The sequence below is a fragment of the Herpailurus yagouaroundi genome, unplaced genomic scaffold, assembly GCF_014898765.1.
Source record: "Herpailurus yagouaroundi ecotype Mexico unplaced genomic scaffold, PumYag 208, whole genome shotgun sequence".
NCBI classification, from domain to species: Eukaryota; Metazoa; Chordata; class Mammalia; order Carnivora; family Felidae; genus Herpailurus; species Herpailurus yagouaroundi.
The window spans coordinates 2,439,744-2,458,383 of record NW_024412439.1 but is presented as its reverse complement, the minus strand read 5'-3'; the positions used below and the strand labels follow the sequence as shown (position 1 = coordinate 2,458,383).

The 18,640-nt window shown below is 50.1% G+C and overlaps 1 long non-coding RNA gene across 1 annotated transcript; it reads left to right on the top strand.

The window, feature by feature from the left end:
* Window positions 1-2,501: 2,501 nt before the first annotated feature.
* Window positions 2,502-6,649, top strand: LOC121015837 (uncharacterized). Its single transcript, XR_005783990.1, has 2 exons — window positions 2,502-2,760; window positions 4,799-6,649. It is a non-coding gene; the product is annotated as an uncharacterized LOC121015837 (long non-coding RNA).
* The last annotated feature ends 11,991 nt before the right edge of the window (window positions 6,650-18,640 follow it).

Here is an 18,640-nt window from a genome sequence, read left to right as displayed (position 1 = left end):
CTTTCAGCTCAGGTCATGATCTCACAGTTGGTTAGTTCAAGCCTCCCCCCACCCCCACCCCGTTGGGCTCTGTGCTGGCAGCACAGAGCCTGCTTGGGATTCTCTCTCTCCTCTCTCGCTGCCCCTCCTGACTCTCTCTCTCTCTCTCAAAATATATAAATAAACTTAAAAAAACAAAACAAAAAACCACAGCGCTTAGGCAAGCCGATCGGAGCGCACATCGACGTTAGCTCACTAACAAGCCGGCAGCTGACCAAGTCATGTCGGTTCAGAAAGGATAGGAAAACCGGTGTATGTCGGGGAGACAGGATGCTTGTTACATAAGCAGCTTATTGTAAAGACCACCGTTTCCTTTCACGTGGTCATAGAAACATCATACATTCCTCCGTCACATGCTAACTGAGGAAATCTGGGACAGGGCGGCCCGAGATACCAGCTGTTCACACACTTTCTGTACAGGACTAGAGGGTATTTCTGGCTTCGGGGGCTAAGCAGTCTCTTGCAGCTAGCGGCCCCCTGCCATTGGACGCCGAAAAGCAGCCATAGACCGCGCACGGGTGAACATGGCTATGTTCCAGTAAAAACTTTATATGCAATTTTCGAGTGTCAAGTCCTACTCCTTTTTTTTTTTTTTTTTTTAACTTTTTCTATCCATTTAAAAATGTAAGACCTTTGGGGCGCCTGGGTGCTCAGTCAGTTAAGCATCCAACTTCAGCCCAGGTCATGATCTCACAGTTCGTGAGGTCGAGCCCCGCGTCAGGCTCTGTGCTGATGGCTCAGAGCCTGGAGCCTGCTTCGGATTCTGTGTCTCCCTCTCTCTCTGCTCCTCCCCTGATCACGCTGTCTCTCAAAAAATGAAACCTTACCAAAAAAAGATTAAAAAAAAGAAACCTGCTAAAACACGTTTTGTGGGGAAGGTGCCCTTTGCGCAATGGCACTTAGCGCACATTTAATAAATGGTGGTAGTTTTGCTTTTAATACTAAAAATACGCAATGCTATGCTCTCTTGGGCGGGGCTGGAGGTCCTGTTCCTAGAAACAGCTGCCTGGAGTTGTTCTAAATGCTAAAGTTAGCATCCATTCCCGGACCCATGCCAGGGAGCCTCTCCGTGGGCCTCGGCTCTCAGCATGGAGCATGGGCACGCCGACTTCACAAAACCAAGCCCCAGTGTCTTGTTGCAGGGCTGATCCTGAAAGGTTTCAGCTCTATTTTCTTGATGTATTTAAAATGAGAAATAAATGTGTGCATGTAAATTAAAACAAATAATTCCCTATGAAATCGTGAGTCTATGGATCTCCGTGGCCCACAGGTCAGCAGGGCCACCTCAGGCCTTCTCTGGCCTTGGAGAAGGAACTTGTGACAGAGTCAGATTCCCCCTCTCCCACCGGTCCCCCATGAGGGCTTCCATGGCTGTCTCCTTCCCTCAGCCCAGGCTGAGGTTCCCCCCACCTCCACCATGTGTCCCGACCCCAGCAGACAGAGGGTGCCCACGCACAGGAATGAGGCTTCCTGGGTGCCCACGGGGGCCCTGGGATGGGTCTGGGTTCCCCACTTCACCTAGAGAGAGAGAGAGAGAGAGAGAGAGAGAGAGAGAGGGAGAGAGACAAGGGAGTCCTGGTAGAGTGGACAGTAAGGTAACACCTTGCCAAGGGTGAGGCAGTGAGGTGAGTCCTCAGCATATTCACCCCTCCCCCCACCAGGAAACTCTTGCCCCAAAGAGTCTCTCAATCTCTTCCTGGTTCTGGCCCCAAAAGAGAGACAGAGAGTCCTGGGTTGTGGGGGTGGGGGGCTGCCCTTACTTCTCCCTCTGACTTCTTTTTTTTTTAAAAAAAAAATTTTTTTTTTTGCATGTGTATTTATTTTTGAGAGAGACAAAAAAAACAGTGAGGGAGACAGAGAATCCGAAGCAGGCTCCAGGCTCCGAGCTGTCAGCACAGAGCCCGACGCGGGGCTCCAACTCACAGACCGTGAGATCCTGACCTGAGCCGAAGTCGGATGCTCAACCGACAGCCACACAGGTGCCCCCCCCTCCCTCTGACTTCTGCCCCTCACCTCTATCTCCGCCAGGCAGTGGAGGCTCGTGTGTGAGATCAGCCCCGGATGGGCCTTTGTAGGTACGAGAGACCAGGCCCCCAGCCAACCAGGATATAGAAGACAAAGGCCCAAATCGTTCTATCATTGGATTTAGGGGTAAAGGCCTAGAATTTGGGGAACAAGGGTCTGACGCAAGGCAGGGAGGGTTTAGGGAAGGAGTTCCCTCTGCTGTGAGATATTTCCTATGTCAGAAGCTGACAGATACATTTCAAGGAACTATTATGAGAGGGAGAGAGAGAAACCCAAGCAGATTCCATGCTGTTGACACAGAGCCAGATATGGGGCTGGATTCCACAAGAGATCATGACCTAAGCATAAACCAAGAGTCAGATGCTTAATCGACTGAGCCACCCAGGCACCCCTGAAATTATTATATTCTTACTTGTTTATTCTTCTACTCACCTCTCAAAAATGTCAGCTTTCGAAAGCCAGGAATCTTCCTGTCTTGCTAATTGTGTCCCTAGGACAGTGCCTGGCCAAGAGCAGACACCCAGCGAGTATTTGTGGAGAATGATAATGGTGCTGCTGGCCGATCTATATGCATTCCATGTGCCAGCCACAGTCGTAAGAATCTTACGTACGCGAACTGATGTCAACCTCAGAGCCGGCACCGTGATCAAACTGCAGTACAGAGACGCTACTCAACTTGCTGATTTCTCCCAGGCAGTAAGTGCCTGAGTCAGGACCTATCTCAGGCAGGCTTCCTCCCTTGCACCCCGTCCCCAAACGCAAAGAGAGCCTGATGAGTCTGCTTATGTGTGCATACTGTTTTATGCACGTCTGTGCACATGTGAGCAAGGAGGGGACTCCATCCCATGATGGAACGTAGGCTCACAGGCACCATCACTGTGTGACCGCAGGTCAGAGCATGTGTGGAAAATGAAGGGGGGCGGTATGTTGAGGTGGGTCGTCTTACAGCCTATAAAGGGTTTTAAGTAGAGGGTGTGGCTGATTAAATTGGCAGGTTGGAAAAAGATCAGAGGGGGCACCAATGGATACAGGGACACCAACTGAAACTTATTCAAATGAGAATTGAAATCAACATGATGTAGAGACGAATACGACGTAGGCGTGTGTCAGGTAGGGTTCTCCTTCACTAGAAATAGTGTGTGCGTTAGTTTTTGCTGTGTCACAAATCACCCTAAAACTTAATGGCTTAAAACAATGAATATGTATGACTTATCAAAATTCTTCAGTCCAGTTGGGTAGGTCTTCTGATCTGGTTCAGCATGGCTGTTGCTCTGTGGTTCAGGATGGCCTCACTTGTGTTTGTAGGTTTGCTTGATCTTTAGCTGGGGTAGCAAGGATGATTTGGCCACCTGTCGGTCATCATCTGGAAGGCTAGCTCAGCCCCGTTTATGTCACAGTATCCCATGGACATGAGAGACCAAGCCACAGGGTTCTTGCACTCTTCAAGCCCCTACTGAGCCATATTTGGGGTTTTTTTGTTGTTGTTGTTGTTTATTTAAAAAAAAATTGTTTTACATTTATTTATTTTTGAGAGACAGAGCACAAGTGGGGAGGGACAGAGAGAGGGAGACACAGAATCCGAAGCAGGCTCCAGGCTCTGAGCTGTCAGCACAGAGCCTGATGTGGGGCTCGAACTCACAAACCGTGAGATCATGACCTGAGCCGAAGTCGGATGCTTAACTGAATGAGCCACCCAGGCGCCCCTGAACCATATTTGTTAATGTCGCATTGGTCAAGTCCAGATTCAAGGGCGGAGAAATAGACTTTGCAATGACATATCGCAAAACTGCGTGAACACGGCTATGGGAAGAATTCCTGTGGCCATTTTTGTAAGCTACCACAAGCAGAAACGACTCTGGCTGATTTAAGCAAAAAGGAATTTGGAAAAAAAAAAAGTGACTGGGAAAAGAATTTGGGGAAGGCCTGCAGAACCGGGAACAAAATCAGAAATCAGGTCATGCAGAACTGGTATAGGAAGGACATCATTGCATTGCCTTAATCCTGCATCCACTGCTGCTCTGGGAGTTTGATCTTGTGACAGCCCGCTGCTGGTGTCAGAGAGGAAGACCCCGGAGGCCCCCACTTTGCTCCTCCTTTAAGATCTTGTGTGGTTCTGTCGCACTGGTGGAGCTCTATCCCGTGCAAGACCCTGTTTGCGGGGTGGACAGAGACTTAAGCCACATGCCTGGTCATCTTTGAAAGGCTGGAGAAGAGGGGTCTGAGCTAAGGGTATATGTGAACATGTGGGTGGTGGTGAATGGCTTTGCTGAGTGGTCAGGGACAAGAAGAAGCAAGATTGAGAAACTGGAGTTGAGATCTGGGGACCAGGCATGTGGATGAGTGGATGACCTGGGAAGTGGGCACACAGTGTTGTATTTCATACCAATGGCCACCAGAGGGGGCACTAGGCAAACCAGGTAGACCGGATGTCTTGTCCTGGGAAGGTCTACCAGCCTGTTCATGGCCCACAACAAGTAGGCCACGGTGACAGAGTTGGAGGCCATCCACGGGCCTCGAAGGCTATATTTGCTAATGTGAAACCTACCAGCAGCAGGGGCCAATGCCAACCTCACTGTGCTACTGCTCTCTCGTGAGACCAGCCAGACTGGTCCCGATACATTCCATAAAGGCTGGTCCTCAGATGGTCCTGCAGAAGCCAGCAGCCAGGGTCTAGGGGTCCCATACTCAGCAGCACATCCTTGCACTGACTCTCTTCCTTCCCTGTCTCACTCAGGCTCCTCTGGAACCACACACCCCAGCGAAGTGCCTGGATGCACGATGAGCCTTTATCTCCGACTCTGCTTTTTGGGATACCCAGGCCAACACTGTGCTTGGAGCGTCCCCCAAAGATAGAGGGCCAAGGGCTGCTCAGCAGTCCCTTCAGCACGACCTGTGGGAGAACTTTTATAAATACCTCCTGAAGCCGGGGGAACATTCTAGAAGGGTGTCTGATACCTGAAAAGTCACATGGCCAAGAGTTCATAACTGGCCATCAGCTGTCAAACACTTTGTAGGGCCCAAGGATGTGCGGGAGTGTCTCGAAGGAGCTGTGTCGGCCGGGGGCCTGATAGGAAGAGCTGGGGGCCTGCGTGGGTTGATGTGAAGGGGACCCTGGTGGAAAAACTGGAGGTTTTCCATCACAGGCTCAGACCAGGGGCAAGAGTACAGCTAGTCACTGGACAGATGGAGTCTCCTGTGTCGGGCGAAGCCAGCACAGCAGACCCTGGGGTAGATAGAATACAGGAAGGCTCTCCAAAATCTACCACTTGAAAGAGAAAGTTTTCGACATCTGCCACAGCCAGAGGAACCCTCCCTCCGACAGTGCAGACAAGAAAGCTTTCCCTGACCGCTTCCCCATCTTCACTCCTCAACCCTGGTGAGGCCGGAGGTCACCAAGACATGGAGGAGAAAGGGGACGAGCGAGGTGGGACAGCTGAGAAGTGACCCGTTTCCCCCCAGGGCATCTGTGGTTGAGGGGCAGTGGGGGTGCCCAGCTCAGAATGACCATCGACCACAAACAACGAAGAGGACGTGAGGATCGCTCCGGCCTGACATTTTCCTGACCGGCTGGACTTGGATAGTTAGGCAAGATCAGAGGGCACGGGAATGTGGTGGAACTCGCCCTGGAAAGAACTAGCCCCACAGATCGGTGGGGAGAGAGGAAGAGTGGGTTTTCAGCAGCACAGCATGAGACCGCCCGCCCCCCACCCCCTGCCCCGGTCCACTGTGTGGACCACCTGCTGGGTGGTCTCCCATCTGCTGGAACAAACGTGGTGGGAATGTGGGATCCCGGACCACTCGCGCCCTGCCAGTGGCAACGTGCGCTGGTACAGCCACTGTGAAAAACAATATGGCAGCTGCTCAAAAAATGAAACATAGACTCGCTGGACGGTCCAGGAATTCCACTTCTGGGTATGCACCCCAACGAATTAAAAGCAGAGACACGAGAAGATGATTTCTATGCCGGTGTTCGCGGCAGCATTAATCACAGTGGCTAAAGCATAGAAATGCCCCACGCGTCCAGCGATGGATGAATGGATACAGTGGGACATTGGAGTGTGTTCAATCTTAAAGGGGAAGGAAACTGACACCTGCTAAGACATGGATAAACCTTGAGCACAACATGCTGGCTGGAATCACCCAATCACGAAGGGACAGATACTCCATCATTCCACTTACACGAGGCACCTGGAGTTGTCCAATTCACAGAAACAGAAGGTAGGATGGCAGTTGCCAGGGGCTGGCAGGGGGGTAGGGAGTTAGTGCTGAACGGGGACGGAGTGTCAGATCTGCGGGACGAAGAGTTCTGGAGATGGAGGGAGGTGACAGTAGCACAACAGAGCCACAGAATGTACCCTTGAAATGGTTAAGATGGTAAATTTTACGTCCGGCGTATTTACCGGTTGCAACCACCCCCCCCCCCCCCCCCCCCCCACCGCCCCGCCGGGGGTGCGTGTACCTGGAGAACTAGGGTGTTTGTTTGCCTGAGCTGGTCCCAGACAGGCACCGTCAGTTGTGAGAACAAAACCTACCTTTTCCTATTGTCCTAGTTTTCACAGTAAAAGTAAATAAGTAAAAGTCTGAAGGAGGCACGTGATAGTGGGAGGCAAAATTGGAGCGGAAGGGAGGCCAGTGCAGTGAGATCCAAGAACAGAGAGGCCCTGGGGCTGAGCGGTAAGTGGCCACAGTGAGGGGGACGGAGCCAGATCCCCATGCAGTGGCCCAGGGTTTTGGAAATGGGACTGCACAGGAGCGGGGGAGTGGATTTGTGAGGGAGAGAAGACTGATGTGGTCTGGAACCCCCCATGAGGGGTCCAGAGGAGCCCTGCCCACTCCTGGAGCCTGAGGTCAGGGACTCAGGAGGAAAAACTGCCCCCGGGGAGGGCCCCAGAGGCCACATTCCTTGTCCTTAGGGGCAAACCGGATTTCCAGTTCAGCCAGGGAGGAGCGGAGCTGTGCCTTCCAGAAGGTCCCGGGGAGGGGTCTTGGCAGATGGGGGGCAGGGGGCTGGGCAGGTGTGGCACAGGTGCAAGGTGGTAGAGAGGCCAGGCCAGGGGCGTGGATACTGGCCGTGATGGAGACTGGTGGATATGTTCTCTCTTCCTTCCCTCCTCTTCCTCCTCCTCCGGTTTTCAGGAGGAGAGAACGAGGGGAGTGTGTAGACAAGCAGAACAGAGAGAGGTAGGTGGAGAGGGAGGAACGGGGTCCCTGATGCAGGCCTGAAGCTGGTCCCTATATCTCCCCCCACCCCCACTGCCTGGATGAGGGTGGTTTGCCTTGGGTTGTACTTTGCAGCACAGCCTGGTCAACACGTGTCCTTCTAAACATTCTATGGCTCCCTATTGCTCCCGGCCCTGCAGAGCTCACCAAACCGCTCTGGGCTCCCTGAAAAGATGTGGCCTGTAGTGCCCTGCCCCCAGCTTTGTCCCTTGAGATGCCCTCACTGTCCGGAGCCCCTTCCCTGACACCCCACTCCACACCGAGGCTAGGCTTCTCACCTCCTGCCCGACAGAGTCCCTCCTGCCATCCCCAGCGCTGCCCCGGGCCCCTCACCTTGCCCTCCCCCAGTGACTCCTCTCCAGATTGCCTCGGATTCTTGACTGGGGCCCCCAGTTCCTGCCTCTACTGTGGGAGCTTGTTGAGAACCGGGTTTATCCCCAAGGTCCTGGCCCACGGTGGGAGGCTAGGAAGTGCTTGCTACCTTGATGGACGTGCACAGCCCCCTTCTGCTCTTGGCCACTTCTCTCTCTCAACGTCCTAGGAACGGACAGAGGGAACCCAGGGAACAGAGGAAGACCCCCCTCCCCCTTTTTATTTTATAAGTACTTTGTGTTCATTGCAAAAACCTCTTAAAATACAAATAAGCAGAAGAGAGAACAAACCTCCCATAAACCCAGAGATTACGTTAACATCTCAGTTTGTCCTGCCTAGATTATTTTTCCTGCCTGTACCCAAAATCTTTAACAAAAATGGGATGACAGAAAATGTACAATTTTAAGATTTGCTTCTCTTCTATATAAATACATGATGAACATCTACCCTCTAAAAATTTTTTTTTAATTTTTTTTTGGAGAGAGAGAGACACCAAGTATGAGTGGGGAAGGGGCAGAGAAAGGGGGAGACACAGAATCCGAAGCAGGCTCCAGGCTCTGAGTTGTCAGCACAGAGCCTGACGTGGGGCTCGAACTCACGAACCGTGGGATCATGACCTGAGCTGAAGTCAGATGCTCAACCGACTGAGCCACCCAAGTGCCCCTGAACATCTACCCTTTTTAAAAAAAAAAAATTTTTAATGTTTATTTATTTTTGAGAAAGAGAGGGAGAGAGAGAGGGGGGGAGGGAGAGAGAGAGAGAGGGAGAGAACGAGTGGGGGAGGGGCAGACAGAGAGGGAGACAGAGAGTCCAAAGCAGGCTCCAGGCTCCAAGCTGTCAGCACAGAGCCCAACGCGGGGCTTGAACCCACGGACTGTGAGATCATGACCTAAGCTGAAGTCACATGCTTAACCAAGTCACCCAGGCTCCCCTACGTTTGTCCTCTTTTCGGCAGTGAAAATACTCTGTATGATACGACAGTAGTGAATCCCTGTCGTAATTTGTCCAAACTCGTAGAATGTACAACACCAAGAGTGAGCCGTAATATAAACTATGGGCCTTGGGTGATGGTGATGTGCCCATGTAGGCTCATCAGTTGTAGCAAATGTCCCACGCTGCTGGGGGACACTGAGTTGGGGAGCCTCACCCAGTTGGGGAGGCTATGCGTGGGTGGGGGTTGGGAGTAAATGGGAAACTTCTGTACCTTCCCTTCAATTTTGCTGTGTCTAAAATGGCTCTAAAAACCGGTCTTAATTTTGCAAATGAAACGTAAGCCACCTGCGTGGCTCAGTCGGTTGAACGTCCGACTCTTGATTCTGGCTCAGGTGGTGATCTTGCGGTCTTGAGATCGAGCCCTGGGCTGGGCTCTGCCCTGGGTGGGGAGCCTGCTTAAGATTCTCTCTCTCCCTCTCCCTCTCTCTCTCTTTGCCCCTCCCCTGCTCGTGCTCTGTCTCTCTGTCTCTGTCTCTGTCTCTCTCCAAAATGAATAAACGTTAAAAAAAAATGTAGGAAAAGAAAAAATTTTAAAGAAGTTAAATACATTGAAAGCCAGCTGTGCCCTTTATCTATGCTTCTCCCCCTCCCCCTCCCCCCCCCCCAAGATGTCTTCACTGTCCTGATTTGGCTTTATCATCCTCCACACACGCCTTTGGGCAAGTGCAGCATTAGCCACGCAAGGCTGGGGCTGGTTTGCACCGGATGTGTGCTGGGACCACTTCATCTGACCTAGGCACATCTCTCCGTCTTGGGTTTTCTGTGATTGGGCTCACTGGCCATGTGGCTCTGGTTGTCCATTCAGCCCCCGGAGCCTCCGCCCTTGTCACCCCAGCCACTTCTGTCTGCCTTCCCTGCTGGGTGGGAGCTCTGTGACAGCAAGGGCCCTCTCTGCCTCTTATTATTTATTTTTTACCACTATGGCTCCTGCACCTGGCACCCAGGGGGAGCTCACTAAATGGTGTGGGTGGTTTGTTGCATGACTGGGTCCATATGAATGGGTTTAAAAACATTTTGTTTTATTGCGGTTAAATATACATGACACAAAGGTTGCCATCTTCACCGTTAAAAAACATTTTATTTTATCTTATTTTTGGAGAGAAAGAGAGAGCAGCGGAGGGGCAGAGAGAGAGAGGGAGAACGAGAATCCCAGGCAGGTTCCACACCACCAACGTGAACCCCGATGTGGGGCTCGAACTCACGAACCATGAGATCATGACCTGAGCTGAAATCAAGAGTTGGATGCTTAACCGACTGAGCCACCCAGGGGCCCTCACCCTCACCATTTTTAAGCATACACTTCAGCAGTATTAAGTGCATTCACATTGTTATGTTGCCAACCCAGCATCTACCCACAACACCCCTTCTATCTTCCCAAATGGAAACTGTCCCCATTGAACACTCTCCCCCTTCCACCCCTGCCCCCGGCAACACCATGCTACCTCTTGTCTCCGTGAATCTGACCACCGTAGGTCCCTCATGGAAGCGGAATCATAGTATGTGTCCCGCAGCTGGCTGATCTCACCCAGCATAATGTGCTCAAGGTTCATCCGCGTTGTCCGTGCATATCCACGCGTGTGTCAGATTTCCTTCCTTTTTAAGGCTTGAGAACACTCCATTGTTTGTGCATCATGCAGATGGTTCGACGAGGACCGCGCGCTGGGTAGGTGTCTCGTGGTCCTGAGAGCAGCTGCCTGTCCTCCCCGGTACAGGTGGAAATGGTGTGAGCTCCAGCGTGGGAGTCATCTGTGGGACTCACCAGCCCTCCAAGCCCCACCAAAGACCCCAGGGCTGCAGTGTCCCATTCCCATGGGTTCTGACCCTGTGTCCCCACGGAGACCTCACAGCCGGGGTGAGGGGGCAGAACTGGCTCCAATGTCTCCTCCAGCATCTCTCTGCCACGTAATACAGAAAACTGGAAATTGGAGCATCTGTAAGAGTCGGGGAGTCGTGAGCCTAAAGGGAAGGGACTGTGGCCTTTTTCCTTCCTCCCCACCATCCCCGCGTCCCCAGGCCAACCAAGCGGGGCTTCAAGAGAGTCACTGATAGAGACCGGGGTGCCTGGAAAGAAGGGGGCCGGCAAATCCTCGCCCCTTGGGACATATCCTCATGCAGGAGACTTGCTGAGCTCCCCTCTGTGTCATCCGAGCTGGCTGAGCGAGAAAAAAAGGACCAGAGCGAAGTCAGGGCAAAGGTGGGGTGGCGGCACGGTGAACACGTGTGTGTTTCCTCTGAGCTAACTGCTTGCCGCGTTAACCATCTTGCGGGTGCCAGGGGAGCTGCTAGCTGGGTGAGGGGACCCCTGTGGGAAGCGATGTGGAGGGTGGGGAGGGGCAGGAGCTATGAGGCGGCAGGAAAAATCTCTCCCTTTCCTGGGAACGATGCAGTGGGCAAGTGCTGCAGGGGCTCTCGCGAGTCAGTGTGGATTATCTGCCCACGGAGGGAGGGCGTCAGGAACACCAGCTGAGTAGAAAGACTTCGCTCCGAGTCCATTTTTCCCTGGCCAGCCCCAGCTCCCAGGGGCAAAGGGACTCAGGAGACATGGGTTGGGAGGGAGAGCGAGACCCCCACTCCTTCCTCGGGGCCAGACCTGAGCCAGGAGGGAGAGTATTCACGGGGATCAAAGTGTTAAATTAGTCTGGACTGAGCTTCTGCTACCGGAAATTAACCAGGAAGCGAAGGGAGCTGCTTGGAATGTTTGAAGGGATGTATAATAAAGATCTGACAGAGCACAGTCGGAGGCACTGATTGAAAACAAATTCAAAAAACCATTTTGTATTCCTGTCTCACTTGGTCCAAACACTAGTCTAAAATTAAAAGTACAAAACTCTCCAAAGGGTACAGATGTTGGGGAGGCAGAAAGTAAGATCAACCTAAATGTCACAACCAAGGCCTGGGGGTCCAGGGAGAGGGGGTAGGAAGGGAAAGGATCTAGAGATTCTGTCTCGGGACAGGAGAGGGACAGAGCGGCTTAGAGGGGAGAACAGTTGGAATTTTGCTTTCAAATAATTGTAGAAAAATATGCATCTGTTAGGAGAGCAGGGAAGAAGGAACGGGACCGTCGGTGCTGTGGGAAGCTTATAAGTTAACAAGGAGAAAGGGAAAGAATAGTAACCATTTGAGAGAACAATGTAAATAGTAAACGTAAAGGAAGTGGAAAGAATAATATCAAGGATTTTAGTCATTACACTACGTCAGAATGGTACCTAAAACAAACCCTAGCTAGACGTTATTTACAAGAAATGCACGCAAAACAGCAGGATAAAGAAAGGCTGGAAATAATGAGGTGCAGAGAGGCACAAATAAAAGTAAGCCCGGACCAGTAATATTAACATCAGATAAGGTGGACATTAAGGTGAAGACCTATGAAGATGAAAAGCAAAAGTTATAAAGACCAAAGTGTCACAAACCCATAGGAACTAAGCAACACGTGTTTAAACACATAAAGCAAAAGTACCAGCATAAGTACCAGTCCTTGAACAGCAGTGCGTTTACAGTGAGAGATTTCAATACACATCTCTCAGAATTAGGCTCAGTAAATAAAAAAGGAATGATATGCAGGAGTGGTCAATAAATCTGATTTAATAGGTGAGGATTCTTACCTCTATGAAGAGAAAACATACTTCCTATTCGTGTGTCCCTGTAACTGCTGCAGAAATGATCTATTTGACCACAAAGAAAACCTGAACCAGTGCAGAAAAGCCAAGAAAAAGGCCACATTTTTATCCTAATCTGGTGAAATCAGATCAGTAAATAATAAAGAGGTGATGACTACACTATTAACTACTTTGATATGAGGAAACACACTTCTAGATAATACTTAAAGAGGACATCAAGAAGGAAATTGAATTAAAAACTACTGGAAAGCATTGGAAATAAGGATGCTTCATTCCCAAACCTCTGGGACACAGCAAAACCACATTCAGTGGAAAATCAAACTTAAATGTCTTTAGTCTTAAAACAGGAAGACAAAAATAAGGACCTACTTGCTCAGTCTAAGTACCAAAAGAAATCAGGAAGTTGGAATTGGTAAAGACACAAAGACAAATTAATGAATTAGAACAGCAGATCTGTACTGACATTCATGTTTCTATTAGGGAGAATAAGCGTGTGTTAATCGGTTTTTGCAAGCCCCAATGCACAGAAAAAGCCAAGCTCACCATGACTTGCACTTTCCTTGGTGAAGGAAAAATGAAATAGAAATGTACAAGGTTAAGCATGAGAAATAATCTGAGACATAAGCACAGATTCAGGAGAGAGTAAAAGAATTTTAAGGAAACATATTCAACACGATGGCAACAGGTTTGAAAACCTGGAGGAAGTGGATGGTGCAGAAAGGTATAAACCCCTTGGGGTGCCTGGGTGGCTCAGTCGGTTGAGCGGTTGAGCGTCAGACTTCAGCTCGGGTCATGATCTCACAGTTTGTGAGTTCGATGCCCGCCCTCTCGAACACTCTGTCCCCTCCCTCTCTGCAGCTTCCCTGCTTGCTCTCTCTCAAAAATAAATAAAACATTAGAAAAAAAAAAAAAAAAGAAGGGTATGAACCTTGGTGGGGGCGGGGCACTGAAGTCAGATGCCCTGGGTGACACCTAGATCTGTCACTTACTAGCTGTGGGACCTTATAATAGTTCCTACTTCTTAGGTGGCTGGGAGGATTAATGGGCTAATACATGGAAAGGGCATCTGCTAAGGACTCCGTAAGTGCTGTTGTTACCGCTGGTGGTGTTTTTGTTAAATGGTGACGGCACACAAGGCTCTCCAGCTGAAAGAAAATAAACGTGGGTTTCCATCTTCAAATGTAGAATAAATCCTTGATGGGCTCGGAGGAGATAATAAGATAATCAAGCTCTTACAAGAACATCTAGGGAGTTAGATGAACAACCTAGGATTGGAGAGGAGCCTCCTCACCCAGGCTAACACGGAAATGTTCTAGTTGGCTATATAAAAACTTTTGGATAGCAAAAGGTACCCTGACTACAGTCCACAGACAAATGACAGATTGAGGGAAATACTGGTAACTCAGATGGCTATGATACACAGAGCGCTTAAACCCTGACAGGGAAAACACAAAACAGGGCAGAAGAAATGGGCCAAGGGAGGGCAGGACCCAGGGCGTGAGCACGGATTGCCAGTGCATGTGTGGGAACCGCCCCAGCTCACCTACAGGCAGGAAACACGGACCCGGGGAGCACAGAGAAAGCACTTTGCACCCATCAGGCTGACCCGCTCTGACAGCTTTGCTGGCCCGGAATGGGGCTGCCTTTGTGAGAGGCCATCTGGCAACACCTATGGACTTGAAAAATGTGGGGCGCCTGGGTGGCGCAGTCGGTTAAGCGTCCGACTTCAGCCAGGTCACGATCTCGTGCTCCGGGAGTTCGAGCCCCGCGTCGGGCTCTGGGCTGATGGCTCGGAGCCTGGAGCCTGTTTCCGATTCTGTGTCTCCCTCTCTCTCTGCCCCTCCCCCGTTCATGCTCTGTCTCTCTCTGTCCCAAAAATAAATAAATGTTGAAAAAAAAATTAAAAAAAAAAAAGAAAAAGAAAAATGCAAATATTCCTGGGCATCTATTACAAAGAAACGAAAACACCAGTGCCCGCAACCTGGAAGCAAAGTGGTTTCCCATCCACAGGGAACATTGTGGCCACATGCATATTAAGTAAGCATTATGAAAATGACTATCAACCAGCCACAGGAATGGACAGAATGGGGTCCCGAGGTCCCAGCTGCCATGGAGGGATGTGTCCACAAACCACTGAGTGGCAACGGAAGATGCGGAAATGTGTGTTTGATCAGAACCCCCCCCTTTTTTTTTTTGAAGCAATAGCGACTCCCCGTGAGTCATGCCCATTTACATGGACATCCTGTGTTACATAAGCGTTGAGAAAAGCACAGGGCTGGTCACGGGGTGCTGATATCGAGGGGGACGCAAGCCTAGGAGGTGTGAAAGAAAAAGACTACCCTAAAAAATATAGTCTCATCTCCTTTATGCGTGTTTGTGGAATTACCGTGTGCGATTCCTGGGCAGAAATAAAAGGGAAAGTTTCTTGACAGTTTTCCAGGGAACATTGCACTTCGTGTGTGATGGGGATGCACTGGGTCTGTTTGCTAATTATGGGGTGTGGCTCCCCAGCCCGCAGGGGCAGGAGCTCTGAGGCCCCAGCGTCCTGGAGAGCCCCCCACCCCCACCCGACGTGTGCAGGTGTCTCCCTTCCAGGAGGAGGGCGGTGGCTCCGAGGCGGGCCGTGCACAGGTCTCCATGACTTGGCACTTTTGCACTTGGGGGTCCCGTGGGAGCCACCCCCTCCAGCAGCGCGCCCCCTGCCTGCTGCACCACCCGGGCTGCTCCGCGGCCCTGGCTCGGCCAGGCTTCCTGGGTGCTCCCTGGGTGCTCCCTGAGAGCCCTCACAGCCGGAAGGCGAGGATCAGGGTGACAGGAGGGGGGGACCTATGGCGCCCTCGTGGGTTCCTTCTTGCTCCCACCGACTCCCTGCAAACCGGCAGCTTCTCCCACCCAAGGCACCGCGATGAGCGGCAGATAGAGACATGAAGAGGGACCCGGAGACCTTCCCTACATATTCCCAGGAGGTGCACCTGCAGCTGCGGGGAGCGCTGGGCGGGGCACTTCTCTCATTCCCCCCAAAGGGGAGACTCTGTAAACAGTAGCTGCCTGAGAAAAACCAGTGTCCTCTTGTGGCTCACCATCGGGCATTTAAGACTGGTTGGCCAGAAACGGGGGGCCTGGCGAGTGCAGGGATTGGAGGGGAGCCAGGAAAGGGGACCCCTAGGTCAGAAATGATGTGCAGCTGGGGGGAAGCCTGGCCCACCCCACCCCTCATCATCCTGGCTCCAGCCAAGCCCCGGCAGTCAGCCCTCTAGGTCAGCAAGTGTCGCTCTTGATGCCTCATCCTCAAGTTTACCCTCCTGCTCTGCCAGCTGGAGGGGTTCTATAGCTGGATCTCAGTGTGGGGGGTGGGGGGGGTGACCTTCATGGATGCCAGGAGGGTATCCACAGGGCAGTGGGGAGAGCTCACTGCAGGAATTGAGAGGGAAGGCTTGTGTATGGGTGGCAAGGCAGAGGAACGGAGCCCGCCCTGAGGCTGAAGGGTCTATGCTAAGGTGCCCAGAGGCAAAGACCTAGTGATATACAGTTGATCCTTGGACATCGGCGGTAGAAGGTGTGGGTGGTTGGTGGTTTGGGGCACCATCCACCCCCAACCCCTGCAGTGGAAAATCCCTGTATAACTTATGACTCCACAAATACCTAACTAACAGCCTGCTGTTGCCCGGAAGCCTTACCGATAACCTAAACGGTCAGTTAATACATATATTGTATGTTATATATAGCACATATTGTATTCTTATGATAAAGCAAGCCAGAGAAAAGAAAATTTATTAAGAAAATCATAAGGAAGAAAAAAATCATTCACAGTACTGTATTTTTTTTAATGTTTATTTATTTATTTTTGAGAGGTTATGCGAGCAGGGAAGGGGCAGAGAGAGAGAGGGAGACAGAGAATCCCAAGCAGGCTCTGCACTTCAGCACAGAGCCCAATGTGGGGCTTGACCTCAGGAACTGTGAGATCATGACCTGAGCTGAAATTAAGAGACGCTTAACCGACGGAGCCACACAGGTGCCCCGAGAGTTTTCAATTTACAGAAGATAGTTCTAGAGAGTTCCCGTATAGTCTGCACTCGGACCCCCTATTGTTAATGTTTCACTAGTAGATTCTTTTGTCACAAGTAATGAACCAATGTTGGTGCATTCCTATTAACTGAACTCCATGTTTGATTTGGATTTCTTTGGGGAAGACCACAGAGGTGAAGGGGCCATTTTCTTTCTTTCTTTCTCTTTCTTTCTCTTTCTTTCTTTCTTTCTTTCTTTCTCCTTTCTTCCTTCCTTCCTTCCTTCCTTCCTTCCTTCCTTCCTTCCTTCTTCCTTCCTTCCTTCCTTCTTCCTTCCTTCCTTCCTTCCTTCTTTCTTTCATTCATTCATTCTTTCTTTTTAATATTTATTTATTTTGGGGAGAGCACAAGCATGGGAGAGGCAGAGAGACGGGGACAGAGGACCCGAAGTGGGCCCTGCGCTGACAGGCTGACAGCCGAGAGCCTGATGTGGGGCTCAAACTCACAAACTGCGAGATCATGACCTGACCGAAGTCGGATGCTCAACTGGCTGAGCCATCCAGGTGCCCCAAGAAGTGCTCTTTTTCATCACGCCATATCCAGGCGACATGCTGCCATCATGACTCATCGCTGATGATGTTGACCTTGACCCCCTGGTGAGGTGGTGTTCATTGGGTTTCTCCATGTAGAGCCAACTCTCCTGACCTGTCCACATTGTCCTCTTTGGAAGGAAGTCACTACACGTCCTACACTTAGGGAAAGGGGATTATGTACCACCTGCTTCAGAGGGCATTACCTATATACATTATTTTGAATACTTCTATAAAGGAGATTCCAAAAGGGTTTTCTTTCTTTTTTCTTTTTTTGCCCTTTATTTTATTTATTTATTTTTATGTTTATTTATTTATTTATTTAAATATGAAATTTATTGTCAAATTGGTTTCCATACAACACCCAGTGCTCATCCCAACAGGTGCCCTCCTCAGTGCCCATCACCCACCCTCCTCTCCCTCCCACCCCCCATGAACCCTCAGTTTGTTCTCAGTTTTTAAGAGTCTCTTATGGTTTGGCTCCCTCCCCCTCTAACTTTTTTTTTTCCTTCCCCTCCCCCATGGTCTTCTGTTAAGCTTCTCAGGATCCACATAAGAGTGAAAACATATGGTATCTGTCTTTCTCTGTATGACTTATTTCACTTAACATAACACTCTTCAGTTCCATCCACGTTGCTACAAAGGGCCAGATTTCATTCTTTCTCATTGCCACGTAGTATTCCATTGTGTATATAAACCACAATTTCTTTAACCATTCATCAGTTCATGGACATTTAGGCTCTTTCCATAATTTGGCTATTGTTGAGAGTGCTGCTGTAAACATTGGGGTACAAGTGCCCCTATGCATCAGCACTCCTGTATCACTTGGGTAAATTCCTAGCAGTGCTATTGCTGGGTCATAGGGTAGGTCTATTTTTAATTTTTTGAGGAACCTCCACACTGTTTTCCAGAGTGGATTTTCAATTCATCTTCCTATTTCTTAGAGTGAAGATACTGAATGTAATACAAATACTTGAATGGCTTTATTGAGACATAATTCAACATCATATTTTTCACCCATTTAACTGTACCATTCGGTGTTTTTTAGTTTTTTTGTGCACCCATCATCATTATCTAATCATAAACATTTTTGGTTCCCTTGAAAACAATTCTCATCCCCCGCCCCCTGCTCCAATACCCCTTCCTCAGCCCTAGGCTGCCCCTGGTCTACTTTTTTGGCTATAAATTTGTCCTTCCTGGATTTGTCATATGAATGGAATCTTATAGTATGTAGTCTCGTGGGACTGGCTTTTTTCACTTAGCATATCGTTTACAAGACACATCCACGATTGTAAGGTGTATCAGAACTTCATTGCTTCCTATGGCTGAACATTATTCCATTGTGCAGATAGACCACGCCTGTTTATCATTGATCACTGATGGGCATTTGGGTTGTTTCTATTTTTTGGCTCTTATGAATAATGCCGCTGTAAACATTCTCGTAGAAGTTCTCCTGTGGACGTATGTTTTCATTTCTCTTGGGTATACACCTGGGAGTAGAATTGCGGGATCCTATGGAAATTCTATGCTTTCCTCTTTGAGGAACTTCCAGACCGTTTTCCAAGCGACTACGCTCCTTTCCAGTCCCACCAGCAAGGTAGGAGCGTTCCTCTTTCTCCGTATTCTCATCGACATTTGTTATTGTCTTTGTTGAGGGTGTAGACTGTAGTGAGTCAACACTTCCATACAACACCCAGTGCTCATCCCAAGTGCGCGCCTTAATCCCCATCTTCTATTTCACCCATCCCTGCCCCCCATCCCGCTCAGCTCCCCTCTGGTG